This window comes from Lutra lutra, chromosome 11 (assembly GCF_902655055.1).
Source record: "Lutra lutra chromosome 11, mLutLut1.2, whole genome shotgun sequence".
Taxonomy (NCBI): Eukaryota; Metazoa; Chordata; class Mammalia; order Carnivora; family Mustelidae; genus Lutra; species Lutra lutra.
Window position 1 is genome coordinate 12,992,715 of NC_062288.1, and position 14,498 is coordinate 13,007,212.

General features: G+C 42.6%; 1 protein-coding gene across 5 annotated transcripts in view; it reads right to left on the reverse strand.

The window, feature by feature from the left end:
- The window catches only part of SUGCT (succinyl-CoA:glutarate-CoA transferase), an 802,332-nt gene that overhangs the window by 99,961 nt on the left and 687,873 nt on the right, over positions 1-14,498 (reverse strand). The window contains exon 14 of one of the 5 annotated variants that reach the window (XR_007121423.1): positions 12,674-12,739. The exons of the other annotated variants lie outside the window; for them this stretch is intronic. The gene's annotated coding sequence lies outside the window, so the exon portion shown is untranslated. The remainder of the gene's footprint in view (positions 1-12,673; positions 12,740-14,498) is intronic. 5 annotated transcript variants of the gene reach the window in all.

Genomic DNA, 14,498 nt, shown 5'->3' on the forward strand with positions numbered 1-14,498 from the left:
CTGTAAGTAGCCACGGGATCCGAGACTTCTTGTGTGCATGCCCCGTGCAGGACATGATTTCAAGATCCCCACCCTGATGATTGCTCTCTCCTCGAAGGACAATTCGTCACACCCACCTTCCCCATCAAGATACATCGCACAGCAGTCTGACGGTGCAGGGTGCTGATGTGTGTTGGGATGCCTGATTAGGTGTTTCCATTTAAAAAGGCATACACATATTAGATGCATCATGAAAGGGTCAGCAGCAGCATCGACCACAACATGAAGGCATCTGGATTGCAATATGGTAAATACATTATTTTGAAAGTAAATCCAGCATGGGCTTCACAGCCAATATTCTTTTGAAGAGCACCATTTGTGGTGTTGTTCATGTTGATCATACCTGCTTCCTAGAAATGGTGATAGAAAAGACAGGTGGGTGGCTCTGTGAGGTCTTTAAAACATGTCGGCTGTTGTCATCTAGCTGTCCCAATAAACGGAACAGATTCCTGCTGGCCAAAAGGTAACTCCCACAAAGTGGCCTAGAGAAGGTGAAAAATCCTGATGGTGTTCACAGAGACCGAGAGTCTGTGGGGCCAACAGGGACCCTAGAAAATTCCTAAAGAGTTGTCTGGGAAGGGGAGCAGCCTAGATTCCTACAAACCGACTGCCATGATCCTTCCAGGAGCAGCTGTGCAGAATTCTGAGAAACAGGCTGTTAAGCAGCTTGAAGCCATTGCCTCAGGACTCTCATCTGCTGAACAGAGAGGAAAAAGCCCAAACTTGAGTTGGGAAACACTCCCTGGGCAATATTCAGCTTGGCTCTCCGCCCCCTTGATACTCTTTCCTTATTTCTGTGGAGCCTGCGAGCCTGGGATCCTTCCTCACAGGACTGGACTCAGAAGACAGAGCGCTGGTCCAGGGCTCACTGCACGCCTCACACCCAGTCGTGTGCTTTACCTTGCCCCGAAACCAACGCCTGCCTTTCAGTTAAGTTTTGAGAAGTAGGTTCTGCCTTTGTCCTGAGACTCAGTTCTAGCCTTAAAACTACCCTGGCTGCCTTGTCCTTCCAGGATTTGGAAAAATCAATGATGCGGTCTTGCTCTTGCCTTTTTCTCTCTTACATCAGGAGTTAAGTTCTTCTCCTAAATACCAGTCCTTGCTAAGCAGAAGGATTTACCTGAGGGCCACTGCTCAGGTTTCTGTGGTGTTCCTTGAGCCTACAATCTCAGTGTGTGTTTTATCCACTGCCTTTCAGGGCACCTTGTCATCTCTTGGTAACTATGACATCATGCTTACCAGTTATCATGCCCCACTTGATGGGTTGCCATTCTCTCCATGGCCAGTAGGCAGGTTGTCCCCCGCCATCCCTCTGACCCATACCAGCATATCTTTCCTGTTGTGAGTTTTCACCTAACTAGGCTACTCCTTCCTGCTAGGGGAATAACGCTGCCACTCCCAGTATTGTAACACCCAGGGAATCCCATGAGTCATGCTTTGGACTAATGCTATTTTGAAAAATACCCCATTAAGATAGTTTTTGAAGTGCTAAAGCTTCGAAATACCATCCAGTTTTCTTTTATATCACATGACTTCTGTTCTATAGCATACCCTTTGTGTATGAAGTATAAGAGGAGGGTTTTTTCCAAGCACAGGAATTAATAATAGAAAGGTCTATGAAGAGACCACCTATGTTATTAAGAAGAAAAAAAAATTAGGAGATTAATTCCTATTAGTCTATTGGGTTTTAGTCTTGTGGTTTAGGTAAGCTTTAATGTTTGTTTGTTTGTTTAAATACAGATTTAGAGGTCTTAAGTCACTGGAACATTTTCAAAAGCACCTAATAAGTAAATAGGCCAGACAATATGTGTCTAAACAATTTTTACGTTAGATGTAGAAATATTGCTGTTGCGTAATCATCATCATAAGAACGAGGTCTCCTTATGTATGGACCCCGGTTTCTATGCCAACACTACGACCTATAATCCATCACCTCCATTTTATGTTGTAAAATTTCCCATGGCACATACACAGTAATAGCAATTACTGACATTTACCTAATGTAATAGTTGGCAGGACATTTGAAAATATGTCACACAAACACATAAACACATCAAGGTGCATATAAGGCCAGAAGGATAGTACTGGGATGATTATATCAAACGTACGTGTTTCTGGTCAAGTCTAAAACTGGTTCCTTTTCAACTCACCCAGAAATTCTCTATATTTACCTTACTAGAGTGTTGCAGGGAAAAATTAATTCAAAGGCTTAATTATCACTAACATGCAAAGATTTACATTTTTTATTAGAAAACAAAAATAAATTGCCATTGGGATTTGCAGGAATTTGAATTTGGGGGAGAAAGAAATAAGCATAATACCCACACGTAAAAATGTAAAGTTGAATTTTCTCGTAACACCAGAACGGACACTGGGATCTGTGTACGTACGATATATAGTGCTTCTTTCTATACTTTTCTGGGGGTCATGGTTTCAACCTAATCACACAGGAATTCAAGAATAAAAAGTTATAACAGAATTCTGCTCCATTTAAATGGAAGAGAGCTGAAATAAACATTTTTCCTTTCCCACCTCACATGAAGGGTTAAATGTTGACATTTCTTTTTCTATAGTGAAGAACTTAATAAGAGTAAAGAAGAGCAGTCCAAAGAGAATAATATCCATGCCTGAAAACGTAGGGGGCTGATGTGATATTCAAGGAACACACAGGAAGCCGCCATCTTGGTGGCGTCTCAGAGAAGTTGTGCTGGTTGACTAGAGGGGAAGGTTTAAGCCATTTAAGCCATTTCAAAACTGTTCCAATATGAGTATTTCCTCCATTTTTTTTTCCACTCATAAAGCCAACCCTGTCCCCCACCCTGGCTTGCCTTCCTTTGGTTTTCTTGGTCATGACCTCCTACTCCCTCTTAAATAAAAGCAAAGGATACAAATGATAAAGACTGGTCCAATTTGATTTTTGTATTGGTTTGGAAACCTATCCAATTCTCTGATTTTTCTTTTGGCTCAAATACCCAAAGAGAGGACGTGAAGGTCTGAAAGTAAGTTCGGTTACTTTCTATTTCAAGGGAAGCACACAATTTTTGTTTTCTTTTTTAAAACAACATGCTGCTAACAACATTTGTACCGGACTCTGGATCCCAGGCCGGGCATCCGGGGATGACTGAATGCAGGAGCCCAGGAAGGTGCTTCCAGCAAAGTTTGTTTCTGTTTTGTTTTGTTTTTTTAAGGAAAAAAAAAAATCTATTTCCACAGAAAATATCATGGTATTTCAACTGGAATGGCAACCTCTGGTTTGGAATTCCTATAGTTTTAATTTGATTTAAGACCAAATGTGTTTAAGTGACAGCTCTTTTTTTTTTTTCCCCTTCCTTGTCTTACCAAAAATTTTCACAATTTAAGATACAGAAAAACAAACCAGCAAGAAAAGTATCTGTAATTCACTACAAATGAACTGCTGACTCTAAAATGCCAAGCATGGAGGAAGCGTGACTTTTGCTTTCTGAGGCCTGAGGGACCCCATGGCTACACAGGGACAAAGGAGCTGAGAACACCATGCTGATGATATCTTGAGCTGCCCTGCACACAAAGGACCCTTAAGTGGTAGTTAAGAGAGAATGGAGAGTTCTCTCCTTGGAAGGAGCATGCTTTGGCCTGTTGTGGCGAGCCGGGTGTGTCCCAGCTGCACTCCTGTTACTGTCCAGGAAATACGTGGTTCTCCTTAGACACTAGGTGGCAGAGGCAGGAAACGGGACTGGGGTTACCTTGATCGGGAGTGTTGACAGGGAAGATGCCTTGGCCAAGTTTAATAGGGTAAAACAGCTCCAGTGAAGCTTAGTTTAAAAAAAAAAAAATGTAATCTTTAAGATTATATTGTTTTGTTTCTAGAGTCTACCCCATCCCACTGCCTTGAATTATTCCAGAAGAATTGTTTAAGACCCTCCTATCAGATCTGGTTTTCCCATCAGTACTAATATACCATTTATGTGGGGTTTTTTTAAGGAAAGAAGAAAGCATTATAAAGAAAGCCAAACAAGATGATATATAACTTTTCTGCTAAGGTCTTGCCATGGAACCGAATTCCTGAGATTTGAAATGTGCTTCATGGATGTAAAAGACATAAGTAGTCGGTCCTGATGGTGAAAAGAGGTGAATGAGAGAATGGTCACCCTGAGGGGCTGTTGGTCTCAGATGTCCTATAAATAGGAATGTGAAATTACGTTTGTTTTTTTTTTTTTTCAATGTATATCCCTCTATTCAGGAAGAATACTCCTTCCTCAGTGGTAAGCTGAGATAAGGTATTTGAGAGAACGGTTAGAATTTGAGTTGCCGCTTGCATGCTTACAATTTGGGAACTTCCTACTGAAATAGAAAGTGTATCTAAGTGCAGACTTCCTATATTTCCTGTAAAACTCAGGAATGCAGGGTGATACTTAGGGGGGAGCCTTTTCTCCGTCTTCTCCTGGAGTCGGCTGGGATGATCTCCCCCTGCTGTGTGTATACCATTGGGCAGTGGAAAGGAAGGCTTTACCGAGGCCTGCTATTGTAACAGCTGGTGGCTTTGGCATTTTCATATAAACATAAAAGTCGGAGAGGAATTTCTCCTTTATAATTGGCCCCATTTCCCCCTTCCTGGGACATTCCACAATGCCACCAGCAATGAAGTGCTCAGAAAGGAGGAATCATTTCTGTTTATGTGAAAATAGATCCGGACTCCGTGAGGCCAGGGAAGAAATAACAGAAGTCTTCAAAGACCACAGAGAGAAGTCATAATCCAATCTGGATGCTGTTTTGGAGATCTGATGGAGCTCCACGCACCAACTCTGATTGCTGGGGGAGCTGGAGCCAACCGTCCTCTCCTCCAGCCCCGTCCAGTTCTGCACTGAGTGTGGGCAACACTCTTGGTGACCACGTGCTCTCAAACACAAGCAGCCCATTTCGCTCTCACGAGTGCTTCACAGACACTAAGTCATTGGTCTAAAGCGTATAAAAGCGATGATCAAAAATGCATTCAGGAGGCAGCAGAACATCGCAATAAAAGGACAGCGATTTTTTTTTTTTTTTCTTTTTTAGGAACTCACGCTGGAAGGCAAATTCTGGGTCGGTAATGGACTGCTCATGTGACTTTGGTCAGGTTCTTTAATTGGACTGAGGCTCAGTTTGCTCATCTGTCAAATGGGGATACTAAAGACTCCCTGAGGTGTCGATGTGATAGAGACGATCTGTATAAGGCACCTTGTGCATAATCATATTCCTTGCGGGCTAGTTTTACCAGGTGTCCCCAAAAGTAACTATTCGTATTCTGTTTTACATTACAAGCTGTATCTCCCCACACAGTGTAACTAGGGTTCTTACCACCAAGAATATTACTGTATAATTCAGCTTAAAGGAAAACATGTCTAGAGGCCGGAAGAGACCCTACGTGTTGCTACCAGCCCATAAGACCCAGGGGCCAATCAAATATTTTTCTCTGTTCTTCAATGTCTGCTCCTCAGGAACATGAAAACGTACACATTCGTTCTAAAGGAAGAAACTCTGCTGGCACCAGGATATTCTAAAAGAGAAAAGTGTCAGCCCGAACCTCTTTCCAGATAACTCCACCGAATTCCCGTGTGATGGCAGTCAGATCACCCTTCCTGGTAAATACTGTTTCTCTAACAGACTTCAGTTCAAGCTTCCCTTTTGTGCTTCAAGCCTGTTTCTTCTCATTTACCACATTAGGCAATTAATTGGGTTTTTATAGGCAGCTATAGTGTACCCCACTGTCATCGCTACTCACTCATACATCTTCAATTCTCCACATCTTGCCACTTCAATTCTACCCCTTAATCACCTCATCATCTTTGTCACATTTAAAAATTTTCCTTCCACCTAATCAACTCCATTTTCCCTGCTAGTGTACGAACAATTTTGCAGAATCCTCCTCATGCAGCTTTACCGAGGAGCAGGGAAGAGAATGTGTTTCTCCTTAAGTGATTTCTTTCGATCCCAGGATAGTTTCTGCTCCTAGTGCAAGAGCATCACCGTGTGAGCTGTTCCTGAGCTGCACTCCGGCTTCACCCTCAATCCATGCCCAGGGCCTTTCGCTGCTGAATGTGGCTCTCGTTGGTGGGGGCTGAGCCAGCATCGAGGGAAGGTGCCCTCCCACACACTACATGCTCCTGGCTGCCCTCAGACCCCCATGGCTCTGCTCCTGGCTCACCCTCTCCTGCCCAATGTTTCCGGATGTTCAACCTTCACAAAAGGAAAAACAAAAAACAAAAACAAAAGCAGAAAAAAACCTTCTAATGCCTCAGGACACTTGGTCCCTTGAGCTAAGAAACAAGAGAAGATTCTAGCCCTCGGTGGATGGTCAGTTTTCTTATCTGGCTTCCCCTCCCTTTGCTAGTGTAAACCAGCCAACTTCTCCAGTAAAGGAACATTCCAACCTGTCCCATTGCAGCTGCAGGGGACACATGTTTCTAGTGGGATGGCCCACAAAATGCTTTTCCATGGGATCCTAGCAGGAGCTTTGAGGGCGAAAAACAAGGTCCCTTGTTTTCCTAACGTAAGGAAACACAGCATTTAATATCTCCCTCTCAGAGGCTCCAAACATATCTTAGAATGTTAACAGTTCTGAGAAACGTGGAGGTAAAGGACATTCATTGACCTTTGTTTAACCCAGGTTGTCCAAAGTTGTTTGACAAGAGTCGTTTCTTGGTGGGACGATTATTAGGACCTCAAGAAACACGGTGTCCGCAGAGTATATTCTGGAAACGCTGCATGGCGTCTCTAATCTCCCCCTCAACAAACTGTTACTTTCTCATCTGGGATCCCTGAGTTATTATTTTCACCCGCACCTTCTGTCGGAGAACAATGCTATTCGGGGCGGATGCTTTCACGATGCAGGGTCTCCACTGACTCTACGCACAACACACGTATCTGAGAGCTCCTAGTTGGAAGATGAATAGAGAGGCTGCTTTTGGCCTAAGTCACACATCTGGCAGCAGCGACAGACCGGGGGGCTTCCTGGTCCCCACTGCATGTCTTTAATTGGTCACCATCGAATGCCCCATTAGACTGAGTTCCTTGTCAGCCTGTGCTTGGCACCGAGTAGATATTGGCTAAATGTTCGTCAAGCAGAAAAATGACCCGTGTTACCGGATATACTAGAGAAATATTCATGATTATTTCTACTGTTAATGTTTGACAGGTAAGTAGTAATATGGAGAGTTTTAGTTCCCCCTCAAGAGTCACTGCTCCTGCATATACTGTTAAGAGTTTATTAATGATCTATAATGCTCTTCCACTCACGCCTGTGTGCAGAGCCTTGGCCCATATTAATAGTTAATGACCGTAAGTCACAGGTTTGATTTTGGATTACAGATGAGATAGGTCGGTGAGACAGACAAGGAAGAGGGTCTATACCTCCGGCTGTGACCTGCAGAGCCAGGTTTTGAACTCAGGTCTCACTGGCTAAGCCGATATGCGCTCCACACAGATATACCACCTGGACACAGGAAAACACCTTAGAAGTTAGCTGCATTTTTTTAGTAATCATGTTTTTGTCGTGACAAAATATTGAGAACATAAAACCTACCAAACAGTTCTGTGGCATTAAGGACAGTCACACGGTTGCCCAACCATTACCACTATCCATTTCCAGAACCTTCTCATCTTCCACAACTGAGACTTTGTACGGATTAAACAGGGATTCCCCAACTCTCCCTCGGCTGGCTACTAGAAACCACCCTTGCACTCTCTGTTTCTATGAACTTAACTACGCTAGGTACTTCATGTAAGTGGCATCTTACAAAATTTGTCAGTGTTAACATTTAAATTCTTGCTCTAGAAAGAGTATCAACCACTCACTGGAACAACAATGAAAAATCATCTTAACTTTCTTATACCAACACCACATTTTTGCAGTTAATTAGTGTTACTCAAAAGGAATCGGGCTCTAACTTTAAAACAAAATCAGTCCTCTGTGAGAAAGAGGAAATTTGCCCACACAGGGCATGGTCAGATCCCAGGAAAGATGGCAAATCTGGGTAAGTCTGGGTGGCAGTTTAAGATATGGGTCTTTTGATGATTGAAATCTTCATATATGTCCCAAACATGTCTCTTTTTTCCCTTTTCAAACTGCTTTTCTGTTAATGTGTGAAAACAGTACAACTTGAGGAAAATGTAATCCACATGTTTTGGTGCATTTACACTTGCATGCTCTTGAGAATATCAAAATGGCCTAACAATATATTTTCCAATAGCTTTTTTTGTCTTTCATAGAAACACAGTTATAGCCTTGGTTAAAAACAAACAAACAAAAATAGAACAAACACACACACACACACACAAACACAAAACCTTAATCCCCAAAGGAAAGAGACTCAATCAAAGTTCAAATTCTTAAAATTTAAGCATTCTTTAAATAAATTGCCAAGCTGCTCTTTAAATAAAACATTAAAGATACACATTAAGTGGCCTTCAGATTAAGGACTAGAGTTGTAAAGTAAAAACTCTGTGGTTGGCCAAACTTAGGAGTTGGTAGTAACCAGAGAAAAGAGGACAGAGTTCAGGGATACCCAGACGTGGGTTCCCATTGGCCCCGTGACACTCAGCAAGTATTGGAAACAGCAAGTGTTTCCAATAATAATAACGAATGGCTTACTGAATTGTCCTGGAGATTAAACAACTGTGTCTATAAAGTGCTCATATCTCCACCATATATAGAGAAGGACTTGACAGATGTTCACTTGTACTCCCTCGTTTCAAATTTGAATGTTCCACCACAATGAGGCCATTAAAATCTCTTCACAAACATATATTTGCACATAGTACAGTGACCTCCATTTTATCCTTTACATTGAAAGGATGGAAAGTTCATTGGGAAAGAAGACAAGGCAAGGTGAGTTACTTGAGATCTGATGCAGACTTGGAGGGCCAGTCACAAAGAGAATGTAGGTTCGGTCTTTGAGGGGTTCGTGGGGATATACTGAGGACGTTCTTTAAATCTATGGACAGTTGTGTTTCCCTAGCTTGTTGGTACTTTACCATGCAAACAGCTAAAATCACTAAAATATCTTGTGTTAACTTTTTTCTTGCATTTTTAAGTTAATTAAAATTTGATTTTGCTTAATTGTTTGAAAGCACATGGCTTCTTATGATAAACTGGAGAGCAGGGTTCCTGAGAGCACTTTCAACAGACACAGGGTTCTGAGTAGCCCCCACAACAGTCCCATGGCCGCTCTGCCTTCTCTGATGTTCTCATGGAGGACAAGCTGGGGAAGTTTTTCAAGGTCCCTTACCTCTTCCCCCTCCATGCAGGGTCCTCATCTTACTCAGAGGAGGAACGCAGATACACACTCACTGCTAATTCCATGGCAGATAACAATGCAACAACACAGAAATATGGTTCCAGAGAAGCTGACATATAATGACACACACGAGATAGCATTCACTCTTGCCGAGAAAGACAAAAGCAATGAACTCACAGACCCAGGTGAAAGCCAAACAAATCCTTATCACTTGGAGGCAATGTGATAAATGAGATATTGCAACATGACCTATGGGTGGCGTTAAGATGGCTGGAGGTTCTTGTTTAGCCCTTTACTACCATTGCTTCACCTCCAACCCTTCCCGTTAATATCAACAGAGCACTACATGCCCGGTCCAAATGAAACGATAATCCTCTTAACAAAAAGATGGCTAACTCCATTGATATTTTCTCTGGCTAAGTCTTCTCTCTCTCTCTTTTTTTTTTTTTTTAAGATTTGTAAAAATTTACTTGTTTATTTGTCAGAGAGAGAGAGCTCAGCAGGCAGAGCAGGGAGGGGGAGAAGCAGAGCCCCCACTGAGCAGGGAGCCCTTTTGTGGGACTCGATCCCAGGACCCTGGGATCACAACCTGAGATGAAGGCAAATGCTTAACCGATTGAGCCACTCAGGTGTCCCTCTGGCTAAGTCTACTTAACAGGAGTATATCTTGACATCTTAAGGAACCATATTTATTTATTTACTTATTTATTTATTTGAGAGAGACAGAGATAGTGCGAGTCCAGGGTGAGGATGAAGGGAGAGAGAGAGAATCTTATGCAGGCTTCTTGCCCAGTGCGGAGCTGCACGCAGGGCTCGATCTCGGGACCCTGAGATCATGACCTGAGCCGAAAGCAAAAGTCACTTAATGGACTAAACCACCCATGCTCCCTAAGGCAGCATAGTTAAAGAAAACAATTCTCACATGGGATTCAGCACAACTGATATCTCTTCATGGACCAAAGACTTTCTACCTGCTAATGCTAGAGGAGAGCAAAGCCATCCCTCTTCCAGAGAGGACCAATCATGAATAAACCCAGAAATGAAGGCAAGCAAGTCACTCTCAGCTGAAGCCCACTTGGAGGCAAAATGCTGTCACCTCTTGATTACCCAAGGTAAGTCCATAACATGGAAGTCCAAACTGAAAGATCATTCTAACCCTTTTGTGCTCTGATTTTACTTCTCCAGCCAGTGTGCGTGCCTAATTATGTTTAAATAATGTAGTCTCTAAAACCTTATCTTAAAGTCAGTATTTACATTTGACCCAGAAAAAGACTTCTCTGGGTGCCCAGTGACCATTGGTTACAGCTGCAACAGCAAGGACTCAAGCGTGAATCCCAGAAAGTGTCCACCCACCTTTCAGAACAAGCTAAGAAAAAAATGCTTGACCATCATTGAGGCTTCCCCTCTTCTGTGGCTTTCTGTTTTTGTTTTTATTTTGTTTTGTTCTGCTTTCTAGATTTTGGTTCAACATGCAGTGGTCTTCTCAGACGATTTCAAACACCTCTCCCCTCAAAAGGATCATTCCGCATAGGGTTACATCAGAGAAAGCACCTCAAGCAATGTGTACATCCAATTAGAGATTCACCTGGAAAAATTCGTCAGCTACATATCGCTTTCTAAGAGTGAAAACAACGCTGCATCCCAGAACTTTATTGATAACTTAGGACTGCCTTGCAACAAGAGTTTCTCGTCTGTTAGACAGATTCACTTATCTTAGCGTCGAGATTGATGAGGACATGCTGAAGAGGAACAACTGAGATCTTGGCCACTTTCCCAGTCCCAACTAACAGGAACATGAATTCCCTGAGCATGAAAGCCCAGCTCTCACGAAATATTTCTTCCTCGTGGCACAGATAAGCATAGTTGATGGAGATCCCTAAGTCATATCAGCGACAGTAACTTGGCTCCTAGGGCTTCTCCAGTTCCTGATGGAACGACATTCCTGGAGATGCGATTCACCCCCCGCCCCTGCTTCCTCCCTGCTCTCCTAGGAAGGGAAGTCACTGTGCTATTCATTTCTCACTAAAGGATAACAATGTCTACGACCCTGCCTCATTGTAATGGGACTGCCAGAGAAGGCTGCAGGCACTCAATGTCAAATCATCCGGGAATACACTGATTTATTTAACTCTCAGTACATTGCTGTGGGTTAAGGGTTTAATAAAGTTGAACATAATGGAGGACTTTGGGAAGTACCATGGCTAGTCTATTTGAAAATTCATTTCCCTGGCAGCTTTCTCTCATTCTGTTGACAGACTGTAGAACCTTGCTTTCATCTCTTTCCTCTCTTTACAGCTTAACCTGGTCCCTGAAGGAGTATGCTCTTTCTAGAAGATAGATTGAGCACTACACACAACATGAAAACTTTACACACTCTTCCTGTTGTCATCTGAAAGATTTTTCTACCTGGAAGGAATAACTTATCTCACCTTTCATTCTCAGACTGGCTTTACATAGAATTCCTTAGGAGGACCAACATTTTTTAAGCTTTATGGAGGGATATAAGCTGAAGCTTGGGTTCCTCTTAATTTTTCTTTCTCCCTGGTGACATCTGTGACAGCTTTCCCCATTGCTGTTAACCGTAATAGAAATTTAACTGCACTTTGAGGATATGTGATTTCAGAGACACAACCTGATTTTCTGTCTGAAGGAGAAAAGAGCTAAAAGCATCAAGGCAGCATGAAGGCTTAGCAAACAGAGAATGGGGACCACGTGAGGGACGAAGTGGTCACTCCATATAATGTATGTACTCCAAACTGGAAACAAACTAAAGAAGTAAAATAAATATCTTTCAGATAACTTCCACAGGTAACCAGTCTGTTGATAAAAGAATGCATACTGCTAAAAATGGTCACAAATCATGTTTTTAATTATTTTCCCCAATAGTTTTTCATTCTTTTTTTTTTTTTTTTTTTTTTTTTAGTTTTTCATTCTAATCAACATCTAGAAAATGTCTATCAAGTGCTTAGTGGTGCTTGTTTGACTTAAACGGATATAGTATCTTTGTCCTCCAGAAGCTTTACAAAAGATGTTCACCATTTATAAAGCCTTGCAAAACATTCAGAAATAAAAAATATATATATGTCAGGTAATAAAATAAAGCACCACATTCAACTTTGGAAAAATTCACTGTCAAAGCCAGACCTCCATCATCCAGGAAGTCGGCGACTCCTTCCGGCACCAAACACCAGCTAGCTAAACGTTGTTTGCAGGTTCCAAATAGGAATATTAAAATACTACGGGGAAAAGATTGAACAAAAGTTTTATTGGAAAGAGCTTAGAGCTGCTTGCTGAAAAACACAGACCAGGGTACCAGCAGGCAAGGGTTATTCAATTTCAAGTCATTTCGCATGCACAGAAGACGGCTTCCCTTTCACACTCACCACGAAAATACTTCCCAGGAATGCTGCAGGAATGGGCAACGGCGATGCACGGTCACAGGGAAGTCGCTGGGAAAAGGTTACAGTGAGAAACTTAAGAGTTACCCATCAAACTCTATTTCAGTGACATCCTTTGAAGTTTGGAACTCAAAACCAAGGCGGTTTGGCACCTACAGAGTACATGGAAGGACAGCGTGTTCCTCCCTGGCTAAAAGGCCAATGGGCAGCAGAATTACAAGAAGAAGATGCAAATGGCGAAGGGCTCAGTGGAAACTGGCAGTCCTCTGGAATATAATAACTAATGGGAGGTCTTTCCGCTCGAGTCACAAATAAGGCGAATGTTTCTATAACGGCCAGTCTCTGGTTGACGAAACTCTGTGTTATGAACTGGAATGTACCTTTTAACTTGGTAATTAATGAACTCCAATTGCCATCGCTTTCACAGTTTAAACGTCAGGATGCTAGGAGCTTTGCAAAAACTTTTCAACTGAGTGAGAAGGCTTTTTGGAATTGCTAAAAGCCATCCGTGAGGACATCTGCCAAACCAGATCGCGGCTCTTACCCGAGCTCCTCTTCCAAGACCCTTCTCCTCTGGGGAGTAGGGACCTCAGACAGCTCAGCACACATCCCCTTTCCATGTTAATTTGGTTTTAGTTTGGGCATCAGCTCCGTGTTAGGTCATACTCTTCTGGCCTCCACCTGCCTCTCCAGGGTGACTGAGGGTGAGCCTGACCCCTCCTGGTTTCTCCCTGGGAGCCCGTCCTCAGCTCCTCTGTGCACCAACACAGCCTCCTCACCACCCCTGCAGCCCACACCACACTGGCCTAAAGCACAGCTGCCCATTGCGGGTGTGTCTGTTTACACTTCATTTCTCAGGGAAGCCTTCTGTGAGGCCACACCCCGGGGGAGGTCTCCCTGGTCCATACTCTCCCCCGCTACGGCATATAGTTCTCCATGGAAACTGTCATCCCCTTGCCCCTATCTATTGTTCACACTGCCCTCCCTCGTGAAGAGTAGCCCCGCGAGCCCCACAAGCGGCATCACCAGAGCTCCATCTAGCATAGGGAAGACAACGCTGAGGTTGTGTGTTTGAGGTTTGACTACTCAACTCAGTACTCAAATTACATAAGTTAATCAGGAGCAAATTAGTAGTACATTGTGCCCACTATGTGGATACTTCTGTCCCTAAACTAACTAATAGTGGCCCGCCGCCCTCCGGGGCACTCTAGAACACCAGAATACTTAAGCCTGGCAAAGAGAGACATCACACCTTTTCTCATTTACGCCCTCACCACTAGTGATTACTTCCTCTTAGTCTCTCTCCACCTTGAACTGTCAAATAGGCTTTAAAGTTCAAAGGAGAGAGTAGTTTAATGAACAGCATATGAAATAAAGAACAATAGTATTAGCCTGACAACAGCTCACAGAGACAATGTATGAGCATTAACTAGTTTGCATGCTTTATCAAGGAAATGCATATGCAGAAATGAAATTTCTTCTTAAATTATTTCCTATTCATTGGAAGTAGTGAGAAACAATATGAAAAGGGAGGATGTAGCAATAGAGATAAATTAATAAAGCACATAGTTTAGGTCATACTACTCGCTTTATTTTAATATTGGTAATGATAACAAATATCAGAACAATGTAGTAATGTAAGTAATTCCAAAAGGAATTTTGAAGAGGTTAATAATTTCCCATCCCTGTTCATAGTATATTAAACATTGATTGATCAGTAGTAGCTTGAAGGTAGTAGCTTAAAGGTATGAATCAATTAGCAGTCTCCTAGGTGAACGAGCTCTAAACTGAGAATCCAAGGGAATGGTGT